We start from the raw sequence: 12,395 nt of genomic DNA on the forward strand, positions 1-12,395 counted from the left end.
GGATAAATGTTATTCCTTCTGCACTGCCATCCCTGGTGGGGCTTCTTGCACAAACTCTTGGTCATGTAGAAGCTGATGGCTGATCATCTGGGCACCACGTGATAAAACTGATCCTATATCTTTAAAACTAACCAGATACTTCTGACCTAAATGCCCAGACAGCCGAAGCTGGATTCAAGGGTCTACTCAGCCACCTCAGTAGGCAGAGGGGATCTCTTTCAGTGGAGGGACATACGAGGGGCTCCAAACAGCTACAAGCTTTAGTTGCAGTTGCCTTCCCATTGCTGGACCAGTATCAGGTCAGTACAATGTAAACCCAGAGGTCAGTGCAGCACGTTGGCTTGTTGTGTAGTGTTATTGAGAACCTGTCACGAAGCCCAACGCTGCCGTCTCCATAACTGGGCAATAATGGCCCATAACTGGCAGCTTGAAACAGTCTTTGCCTGTATGGGTTTGTCCTCTGATACTCATGTGTGGGTATGGGAGTGGCAATACTGGCGTGCAGTAAGGATTGCCTTGCACCAGCCTTGACTCTAAGCTAGCAGAGCAGAGAAATCGTTTATGTAACTTTGTGCTTCTGTGTTGTGAAACGTTTCTGTTCCCTGCAAACAATTTCCTGAGAAACCGGGAGGCAGCGCTTGGGCTGTGCTATTCCAGCTGCAAGGGTAGGGGAGTGAGTGGGTGGAAAGTTCCTTAATTTCATATGATTAGATCTACTCCGTCTCTCATCCCGTGCACGTTAGGCCCTTAAGAGAGATTTTTCCTTTTTATCTCCTGATGCCGTGAACTTAGCTGTTGCTAATACAAACTTTGCATGTAATTGTATTTATTCTGAAAATAGACATCTTTGCTAGCAGACACAGTATTGAATTTGTATTTGACACAAAGGGAACGCTTAGAAAATAACAAACTGGATCTGTCTACAGTTGAGGAGAGGGCGTATCAATCTGTTTCTCTGTTCAATGAATTCTCTTCTTCAAATGCAGTCAGTAAAAATAGGTGGAGTAGATCCTGAGCAGCTTTTGTTAAGCTCCAAAGAGTCCTTGCTTTTGATTCTGGTAGCTTAATACTGAGTGGGGATGGCAAGTTTGTGTGTTGTCATATTAAAATGTAGGATACCAGAGCCCTGGCTGCCCAGCGTGGCTGTGGGGTGCCGCAGCCTTACCGTGCCATGCACCAAACTGCTGCTCCTGAAGGGGATGCGCACAGAGGATACCTGGCAGGAGAAACTGGTCCCCTTTCCCTGAGAAGAAGGTGTAGAACCACAGTGGCTGGATGCCAAGTGAATACGAATATGCATGTGTGTTGATCCTGGTCTCCCCTTCTGGTTTTGCATTACGCCTTTGGGGGTAGCTTAAACTCCGATGGCATAGAGGTGCTGAAGGACACCCTGCCCAGCTGAAGTGCAAGCAAACTCCTTGTGATCCTTAAAGAAGGATCGCTTGTCTGACATTGGACTTTCTCCTCCTATATTAAATCATTAGATTTTTTTCCTCCTCCTCGGGAGGTACTTGCAGACATCTGCCAAGTGCTGAGAAATGCAACTCTTCTTGAGTTCCCCTGCTTGTAATGGCAAAGAGGAGTCAACTGGGAAATCCTGAATATACCCCCTGCAGCCTCTGACAGCTCTCAAGAGAGCTGCTCATGCCCCTGTGTGTGGTGAGCAGCTTTTTAGGGACTGTCAGACATTGTGCTGGCCGTGTCCAGGACTGATACATGCAAGTATCACATATATTTTGTACCCTCAGGCTGTCCCGGTGGAGTTTCGTCCCCCTGCCAGGCCTGCCATGCCACAGAGATGTGATAGAATCCATATGGAAAACAATGTGAATGATGTCATGTGTTGAAGTCATTTTTTAAATAATGTTTTTTATATTTAGAATTAAAAGTCTGTGCCTGGAGTCCTGCTATAGGAAGTAGGACCTGCTGATGAAAGCATGAATCCAATGATGAAACCCTTTAGGTCTCCTCTCATTTCTGCTGCTGACTTCCCATGTGACCTTCTGTCACAATATTTATTGTCTGTCTCAGTACTTATTGTCTGTGCAACAGCCTTTACTCAAAGGACTTTTGAATGAGAAGTTTTACCTGCAGTTTTTTTTGCAGTCCCTTTTGGTGTCAGCAGACCCAGGGTACAAGAAGAGAGCTTTCTGGGCTGGGCTTTTAGAGACAGATAATTGCAGCGTCCTGTCCGTCCTTCTGTGTGTCTCAGCTAAGAACCTGTTGGAAGTATTAATCAAATGTTCTGTGTTGGGGAAGGTCAGTGGTCCCCATGTGAAGTACATGGAAAGTAGGAGATTTTAGCTTTCTGTGGGCTTGGACGCTCTTGCTGCCAAAACAAAATGACACATTTTAGAAGCGATGTTCTGCTAACAGAGGAGCGAGCTGCCAGCCAACTGATCTGCATGTTTGTGTGAGTGCCAGAGTGAATCATGCATACTCCATCATTTTATTTTTCCAGCCATGGCCAACAAATCTGTTCTTAAAAAAGAAAAAAGGCGGAAGAGCCGTTAAGTCAATATTTACGCCTAGCAACCTTAACAGGGTTCTTCCAATATGGACGCTTTTGTGTCCCGTGGAAATCCATGGCAACATTCCCTGAAGACTCGGATGGGTGGGGACGGAGTGGGAAGGAGCTCGCTGTCGAGTGCAGTGCTGGGAGAGACTAAGTCTGCAGTTAATCCAGGATCCTGAGCCCAACAAAGCCTTGCCTTCAGAGCAGGGTGAAGTCCCACTAGGCACCCGTGTTTGGTACCGCATCGGGGGGGAGTTTTCTTAATGTCTTCGATTAACACCTGGATGATGTGCTGGTGCACAAGGATTGCTGCTGCGTCTAGTTGTGCGCAGGCTGCCTGTAGTTGCACGCAGGGCAAAATACTACATCTCGTCACAAAATCAGGTGAGGAGCTGAGCTGCATCACTCCCCACCTGGAGCAGTGCGTTCAGCTTTGGGGCCCCCAGCGTAAGAAAGACACGGACCTGCTGGAGTGAGTCCAGAGGAGAGCTGTGAAAATGATGCAAGGGCTGGAACCCTGTAGCTGTGGGGACAGGCTGAGAGAGGTGGGGTTGTTCAGCCTGGAGAAGAGAAAGCTCCAGGAGACCTTAGTGCCGCCTTTCAGTGCTTAAAGGGGACCCTCAGGAAAGATGAGGAGAGACTCTGTCAGGGAGTGTAGTGACAGGACAAGGGGTGATGGTTTTAAACTGAAAGAGATTAGATTTACATCAGATATGATGAAGAAACTCTTCGCTGTGAGCGTGGTGAGACACTGGAACAGGTTTCTCAGAGAATTTGAGGATGTCCCCTTGCTCATCTAATGGAAGGTGTCCCTGCCCATGGCAGGGGAGTTGGAACTAGAGGATATTTAAGGTCCCTTCCAACCCAAACCATTCTATGATTCTATAATTTTTAGGCTTTAAAATTTATTTATTTTGCAGTAGAAAACATGCTATGGTTTAGAATCTGTCTGAGAAAGAAAACTGGATCTCTAGGGCCGGACTGTCACAGCTCTGTTAACTAACTGGCTGTGGGGAACAACAGCACATGGTCGCCTTTGTGTCACACAAACTTTTCCTGGCCTGAGATGTGGGGATTTTCATAACCTGCTCTGAAAACAACGATTTTCTGGTTTCGAGCAGAAAGATAAACGCAATCCTTTTTGTTGTTTGCTGCAGAATAGTGGAAATTTCTTCCACTTATGGTAATTGTGCAGGTGTGAACACGCTGAAAGATGAATCGTCTGTCAGACGGGTTCCTGAAGGCAGTAGGTGGTGAGAAGAGTTGGACTGCAGAGAAGCACCAGTTTGAGGTTTTAGTTAAATAAAAAAACCCCGCAACCTTGTAAGAGTCGGACAGAGAAAAATATGCCTGATTTGTGGTTTGTTTGGTTTTTTTTTTGTTGGCTGCACCGCTATTGATAACAAGAAACTTTCTAGCTGCCGGGGTAATACCTGCACCATCGTACAGATTTGGTGCTGAGTCAGAGCAGAGCAAGGAGAGGAACAATAAATTGTGTGTAGTCCTGCACCCACGTGTATTGATTACTGAATTTGCAGTGTGCACGAATAAGTGTCTGGTTAAGCAAGTACTGTTTAGCTAGCAAATCACACTCTGCTTTAACTAGTTTCTGCTGAACAGGGATTTAAAAAATAATTTCTAGACTATTTAGATATCTCTTACTTTCACCCCCTCCTCTTTACTCTTTTAGGTCCTTTGGGAGAGGCACCATTAAATTCCTTATTACAAATCAGAGCCATGTCTAATTGCAGACTGAACCCATTTTTCCTGTTGAACAGCATGATCGAACTGTTTCTAACAGGTCAGCTAAAATTCTGCTGGTGCTTTCCATTCCCGTTTCCTTGGAAGATGAGGAGGACTGGCTGTTCAGGCAGTGATTCATGCCCAGGCAGCTGCCTCGCTCCTTATATGCCTGGACCTACAGCCAGGAGCTGCTGCTATAATAAGGAGCAGGGAGAGAGGTGGGGAGGTCTCCTCCTGCAAAGTCTGGGAGGTCAGGGCTGTACCCATCTCAAAACTAAACAAAAAACAGCAATGAAAAGTTTTCCTAAAGTGGGTGAAGGTGTGAGCGTTCTTGCTGTTCCATAAATCAGTTGATGGTCAAAGGGGCCCCTTGCTCCACCCCAGGAGGTAGTGCTGTTCCTGGCTTTAAGGAGGAGATCCTTGACAGCAAATGTGGAAAATTCACCCCTTCTCAAGATTTTCGTGAAGACTAAAAGCGTAATTAAAAAATTTGTACCTTTTTGCTCCTTTTCAGTAGCCCATTGACGAACTCCCCCTAAAACCCCTCTGTCCCAGATTCTTGGCTCTGTAAGGGCTCATCCCTGCGGAGCTAACCCAATAGCCTGTAAGAAGATGAATCCAAATTTAGTTTTGAAACCCATTAGTTACCTCCTATTAAACTCTTCTGTGCAATTTAACTCGGAATCAAAAACTACATTAATTCTGAATAAAATCGGCCATGCAGAAGTTTAATGTGCCCTAACATAAATTGGAGCATTTAATTAATTCAGATGAACATTCCTGAGTGACTTTGTTGGACAGACCCATCTATTCAAGAAACAGCTGTCTCTGGGTCAAAAAATACAGCCCTCGCAGGCCTGGACAGTCCCATGCACCAGTTTCCCAGTCCAGGCACCCTGCTGGTGCCCACTAATTCTCTCCTATCGTAATTACTTTTCTGTGCGAGGTCATGCAGCTGGAGTACAGGACCAGCTGAACTGAAGAGAAGACACTGAGATCCAGTGTTGGTAAGTGTTAACATGAAAGTGATGGTAATTAGATCGCATAGCTGATGTTCGGAAAGCTTTGGGATTGAGGTTTAAGGGGTTAATGGCTAATTACCTCTTTACACCTCAGCAGTAAGAGCTCTTTTTCCTGTAACGAAATGAATGAGATGGTTAGGGAAGGAAAAATTAAAAAAGGACTTGGCATCTCTCTCTGTCAAGTACCATTATTTCTCTGAAGCTTTGCTTACCCTATAGACAAGACAGGCTGGCTGCCTTTTTTTTTTTTTCCCCTTTTTTCCCCCCTCTGTGAATAATGGTGAGAAGATAGGCTGCCTCAGCAAGAACCGAAGAGACAGCTGGTTGTTATATTAAGTAATCACTTTCAGAGAAAGCTTTTATGTAGATTTACTTGTTAAAACCTGGCTTGCTCATGCCATTGCAGTTACGCTGGAGTGACAGAAGGCTGACTCTGCTCTCCCTGCGTGGCTGTGCTCCAAGCTCTGCCAACTGCAAATCCAGGGCATCCCAAAAACTGGCTCCTCAGCGGGGTCCTGCAGCTGCAAGGATGACTCGGGGTGCCCGGCTGTGCAGCTACCAGTGAGGGGATGATTCCTAGTGGTACCACTAATGATCTTGATGTCAGTGGTGGAAGAGTAGGGCCCTTCTAAGAATGTATCTCTCGGTGTCTGTCCTACATGGATACACTTCATCATTGCACCGGTGGGACCTTGGTGCTCGCTCTTGGAGCCACCCTTAGTGCTGGGCACCACTTCAGGCATCCCTGCTAGGGAGGCAGGTTAGATGTGGAGAAGAGCCAGGATTTTTCAGGGTATGGGGACAGTTGGGCATGCCTGGAGGCTGACATCAGTGTTGCATCATGAGATCATCTCCTGAATCAAGGAGATGCAGACTGGATGAATTGCCCTTCTTGGGTTTCAGGCAAAAGCGAATCTGCCTCTATATACGTGGGTATGGCACAGGACAGCTCTGCTTTGGCACTAGCAGGTGACTTCTTGTTAAACAAATCATTTTGCTGCAGAGAATTCATGTGAGTGGAAAAACCAAAAGTGAAACCCGAAACAAAGCTGACACCAGTTTTGATCACTGAGATGCTGGAAACTTTGCAGGGGAGACTTTGCAGCCACTGTTTGTATTTCAGTGATTGTGTTTCGTGCTAGATTAGATGTAAGCAGATGTAGGGAAGCAGATCAAGGCATCTTAAAAACCCTAAAATACATTAAATGAGAGCGAAAAATCCCCTCTGGAATAGTAAACACAAAGCAAATCCCTTGCATCTTTTCCTGTCTTACACAGTTTCATTTACAAGCAGCGTGCTCTGTATTAGCTTTAGCGATGGTGTGCGGCATTTCTGTGGTTCCGCCTGTCCTCGTGCTGGGCGTACGCAGGCAGTTGTGTTCCTCCAAGTAGGCTACAGTGCAATAAGTCATTTCTCTGTAATTGCTGGGTGACAGTGCAGCTGTCCTCTCTTCTGGGTGGTGATGGTTTACCAAATCTCCCTTTCATCATTGTTGTTCTTCAAAGTCACCCCATACCCTGACTCAACTCAAAACATGGTGTGTCTACGCTGGGAGAATGATGCAGGTCAGAGGGGGTGAAAATACATCGTCAGAGCTCTGGCTTGGAAAATAATTCAATGTGTTATGAAACAGCTGCTTTCTGAAATAGTTGCTCTAAGATGCTTTCAAATTAGCAGAATGTTTTTCTCAGACCTAGCTGGAGTCTGCTTCTCTGCCAGATGTGTGTTTTTTGTGGACTCTGTCCTGTGCATAGCTGGAACGACGAAGCCAGGGTCCTTTCAGAGCGCCTAGCTAAAGAATAAGAATACGTACCCCCTTTTCCAGGATTTATTGCTCAGGAATATGGTTACAACTCTGCTTCAGTGGTACAAGCATCTGATTACATGCACCCTTGTCTGTTACCTAAGAGGAAAGAATTGTTAAGAGCCATGCAGACTCTTTAATAAGATCTTAACAGGTTGATAAATGACTCAGCTTTATATCTGGACGCATAAGGTCTGTCTTTGTTACACCCACATGTTTAAAGCTGAGAGTCACCTAATTTGCAAGCATATGCCTTCGCTGTGGGATTATGGAGCTCACAGAAGCTAAAGTGGGTTAGTCTTTGCATGGGAGGACGTGCAGCTGTGAGACTCTCACACCGCGGTAGACGTGGGTAGCTACAGGCTCTGTTGGAAGCAGTGCCACAGCAGAGTGTTCAGAAGATGCAGGGGTTTGGGTGGTGCAGTGGTAGAAGGGAAGGCTTTTTCACAAGTGCTTGCAGCCCAGACCTTCAAGGATGTGTTGGTGCCCGAAAAACTGCTGAAAATGTAGTCCTAGGTGGCTTCATTAGGCAAAATACTTCCTTTTCTGTTTCTCCTCACAGGATTCTTCATAGGTAATCTGGAATATTTCATCCAAAACGAAGGGGTTTTTATCATGAAATAATTTCTTCACTTGGAAAAAGAGCATAAAAGTCTGTTTAAAGGTCTCATGGCATTAGGAAAGCGAAGATGTCCTTGTCAGAATGTCATCAACGCATTACATTTTACCTGTCTTCTCTAACCTAATCTTGAAATATTAACTGGAGGAATCCAGTGTTTTGCATTAAGCTGTTGTGACATACTGTTGGGAACCAGTTAGTTTCTAACCACAGGATGACCATGTTTTGATGGTTAAGTTATTTACATGCACAGTCCAGGCACCTCGATGGATACTCCTTTATCTGACTTGCATGCTATCAAAACCCATGGCATTAACTCACAAAACACTGGGGTATCTTGAGTGGTGAATGAGAGTCATAATTTGTGATGCACTGCGTAAAGGAAAACAAGTCAATGCAAGGTAAGATTCATCTGGCCAGCTGGAAGCATCCTCAAGGTATGCAGCTGCATCTGAGCTCAAATCTCATTTGCTGTGGAAATCATAAAATATGCATTTCTGAGTGGATCAGAACGTACAGAGAGGAAAAACAAGTATTCCAAAAATGTCAGTTCAAGAAGGTAGAAACTGAAATCTGATCAGAAATGACAGGTTTCGTGAGCACTCCTTGTCCGAAGCAGTTGGTTGCTCTTAGCTGCATGCTAAAATGCTTTATGAATACAAGTTGCTGTATTTTTTGCTTTAGTTATATGAAGTTAGACCAGGAATGTTATCAGTGGGCAAGTTTTTCTGATGTGCGACCCCAGCGTGAATTTAAAACAACTCCGTTGGCAACTTCAACGTCCTGTTTTCATTTATAGAAGATGAATCACAATAGTATTTTGTGTCTCACTGAGGTCATGGTTCTAGGTGTCTTGAAACAGAGTTTAGCAGAGAGGGGCTGGCTCTGACCATAGTAAAACGAGAAAATATTTGCACTCCATCCCACTTCCAGCTGCAGCGGGTTAAACCTAACAGTACCTTCTGCGTTTGGAATGTATCCAATACACCCTGAACTGACAGCTGCATAAATTAATTGGTATTTGGCCAACTAAGCCTGCAGTTGTCATCTGTAATACGTATCGATTCCGTCCTATAATGCTTACTCATACAACACTTCGTGTTCAGTAGGAATTTTGAAGAAGCAAAAAGAAAAAAAAAAAAACATCTGCAGGTAAGGACTTTGTCTTTTAACATAGACAGATGTAGAAGACAGTAATTTAGTCTGTGGTCTGCCCTACTGCTCAGTTTTACCAAGGAAATGGTGATGGCAATACTGTTCCAAATTAAACATTGATTTTTTTTTTAAATCAGAAATTCTAATTTTTTAATTGTGCTTTATATTCTTAAGGCGTTGGCTTAATCAGAATAGATCAATTTTATTCAGAATTGCAAATGGCCGTACTAGGAGGTTGTGCTTCTGCAGCTGTAGGACTTTAAACCTATTAATCAAATCAGTTTTCAAAGCAAAGCCTAATATTTTTCTTGATTTCATCCATGTTTCTGTGTCTCTGGCTTTCAGAGACATCTGGCTATATTGCCCAGTGAGTGCAGAAACCTGTGGGTTGGTTTTAATACTGACAATTTGTATTAGTAACTGCACTATGAAATCATTTCCCTAAGGATATGTGACAGCTAGCTTTTACTTTGCCAGATATCAAACTAAAATTACGGAGCATTACATTAAACAGGGATGTTATTGCCTCCTTTACTTCCCCATTAGGTTTTCTTTTTCCAGAGGAGTAGACATCGGTGAATTCAAGCTTTCTTAGAGACAATACTTTCATTTTTGAAGGCATTAAAAAATATAGATAGTGGAATTGATTTCTTTTTCTTGAAAATTTGTTCAATAAATTGAGAAGAGGTTTGAGTAGGAAGCTCCAGCAAATAATCTAATACATATTATAGCTCTATAGTGAATCAAAAACAACCGACCAATGCGTAGCAGTGAAGTGTGCCAGATACATTTTTGCACACCAGCACTGGCTTCTTCTGAGATTAGAACTTTCTATTTATAATCCATTTGATTCCCACCAAATAGAATAACAGCCTGCTTCAAATATCTTCATACCTTTGTGATATCTCCTGTCTTGACTGACGCGCCAGGGATTAAACCAGGACCTCGTTCGACTTACACATATATATATCTTTACAGCCTCAGCTAAGCAGCCGTTCCCTGCAGGCAGCTGGAACAGATCCAGACCTTGAGGACCAGGCACCGACTGCAATAGTTAACTCGTGCTGAAATACTTGTTTGAAAAAATACGCATCAGCATGGGGTTGTTTTTCAGCTGTTTAAGACTTTTCTTGTTCCCCTCCACCAAAAGCAGGAGGGTCCATATGTAGCAGCAGTATTTGTCGTAATACAACTCGTCAAGAAGCGTCTCTCCAGAGCAAAGCAATCTGGTCACTCCCATGTCTGCTGAAAACTTGGTAATTAGAAGAGAAAACAGCAGCTGTTCACAACTTTGGCCTTAAAAGGGTTAATAGGGGATTTCTAACTGAAAACAAAGAGGAGGGGCTTTTTCATTACTTTTTAAATGGTGTCTTAAGCGAGTCACAATAAATATGGGGATATTGCGCGGTCCACAAAGGTGTAACTTTTATTGGCGCTCATACAGAGAAATGCTGGTTCTTCCCTTTCTAAAGATAAAACGCCATCGCAATAGCGATAGCTGTCTGCCTTTATATTTACTACAGGCGTGTTGGTGGGAGGGAAGTTGGAAACTTCGGCGAAGTTTGAAACTTATTCTTTGTGAGTTTTTGGGACGCGTGAGGAAATTGTTGTTGAGTGGAGCTGCTGTGTGTCCCGCAGTGTTTGTGTCTTGAAGGCATTGTCCTTGCCATTTATGGTGTACAAAACATGCATCCAAGCCATGTGGCATCAACACGGGTAAACGAGCGCTTGTCGTTAACAAATAGACATGGGTAATATGATCTACTGCTATTCTGGTTGATAGGAAAATTCAAAGTTGTTGAACTTGGTTACATGACTCTTCAAGGCTCCCTTGAGAATCTTGGCTCAAAGCAAAAGTGGAAAGAAAGCCGAAGCTGAGGTCACTCACCAGGGTTGCGGGGCTTTGTCTTGTGCAGCCTTGGACTCACAGCAGACATGATGCTCAGCCTCCTCTCCTGGTTTCCAGCACCTCCTGAATTGTTGTACCTAAAAAAAAGGGAGGCATAGACTGCATGTATGGCTTTACTCTTCCAAGGGTAGTTACTCCATCTAGTTACTCCATCACGTGCCTTCGTAACTCAGGCATGGTTAAGCCAGTGCAGGATCCTGGCTTTCCGGTAGGGACAGCGCTCTGTTATCGCTGGGTGACGGGTGGGAACAGTGGGTGTTTTACGGTGTTACTGCTGATTTAGACTGCGATGGCTGAGGCCAGACTTCACCCCGCAGAGAGGGAATCTGCCAGGGATTGCCTATGCCCTCTCTCCTCCCTCCATGGAGCCATAGAGCTGGAACAAGGGAATCCAAAAGGCCCCTTCTGTGAGAGGATAGGGAACGCGGTCTGTATCTTACAAAGTGGTTTTTTCTCCTGCTAGGTGTTGCTGCTGGCATTACCTTGGTTTTCCTTCTAGAAATTGAAAGACCAGGCATAGAGTTCACCACCAAACTTTGCCCTGAAAGGATAGGGTTGACTTACAGAGATTTTCACCCCTCTTGGCTCTGATTTACTCTTCGGGCCTTGAATTGCTGACTTTGTTTAAAATTCCTTCTTTCATTAGAAGCATATGTTTCTGATTCTTTTCCTTATGATGACATAGTGTGCACTCTTACCCAAGAGCTATTTTCTTAATAGGACCGACTATATTTGGAATCACTCTGAGTTGCTCTTGAAATGGAAGACTGATGTCAGTATTTCTGGCAATTTTTCACTATTTTTCTTTCCCCAGAGCTGAGTATTAAATACCTATTCAAGCTGGGAGCACCTATACCACTTTATTTTAACCTAATGTGGTTTGGTTTGTTTTAGAGCTGTGTCTGCTCCTAGAGTAGCTGATATAGGTAAACCTGTTAGCAGGATGATTTGTGGAGGATGTGGTAAATAACAGAAGGGTATGTCAATGGGCGCAGAGGGTTGTGCAGTTTACATGCAGGGAAACCTTGTAAGATTTAGAGACCTGATACTGTGTTGACTCTGCCACATTCACGTCTCAGGTAGACCTGAGTGGCCTTTTTACAAGCATCTGCACAGGAGGGGGATCTGGATCCCGTCGGAATCCCCTATCCGGGGAATGTTAGAAGACCTCATGAGTTTTGTTAGTCAGCTGTATAATTTCCTATGTCATGATTATGCCTACAGCACCCACGTGGGAAATGATTGCTTTCTGCACTTGGGGGCTGGTCGCGTGTAATCCATCATTGTCTTTCCAGTCCTTCACTGTCTTGGACTGCAAACCAAGAAATGTCAGTCCTATCTCCCAGGACCCAGTTGCTGGGTCTTCCTTTGTTAGCACTTCGATCCCTCTCGGCATCAGCCCCCGCCTGCTGCTCACCTGCAGGCAGCAGGTGATTATTAGAATTATTAGCAGGTGATCATATTATTAGGAATAATCCATACCCTGGAGCATCTCACAGGGTTTACACTCTCTTTGGTATAGATTCCATTTTAAATCCAATTTGCATGTCAGGACATTTTGGATTGTGACATGTAAAGGTAAACTGAAAAATAATGGTAGCAAGTTCAGCCTAGCTACATCTACCCC

The 12,395-nt window shown here is 44.3% G+C and overlaps 1 protein-coding gene across 1 annotated transcript in view; it reads left to right on the forward strand.

Moving 5' to 3' along the window:
- Positions 1-12,395, forward strand: part of LOC104496901 (calcium/calmodulin-dependent protein kinase type 1D) — a 191,523-nt gene that overhangs the window by 67,950 nt on the left and 111,178 nt on the right. The window lies entirely within an intron of this gene.

Source organism: Buceros rhinoceros, unplaced genomic scaffold, assembly GCF_000710305.1.
Source record: "Buceros rhinoceros silvestris isolate BGI_N320 unplaced genomic scaffold, ASM71030v1 scaffold2297, whole genome shotgun sequence".
In the NCBI taxonomy this organism is placed as follows: domain Eukaryota; kingdom Metazoa; phylum Chordata; class Aves; order Bucerotiformes; family Bucerotidae; genus Buceros; species Buceros rhinoceros.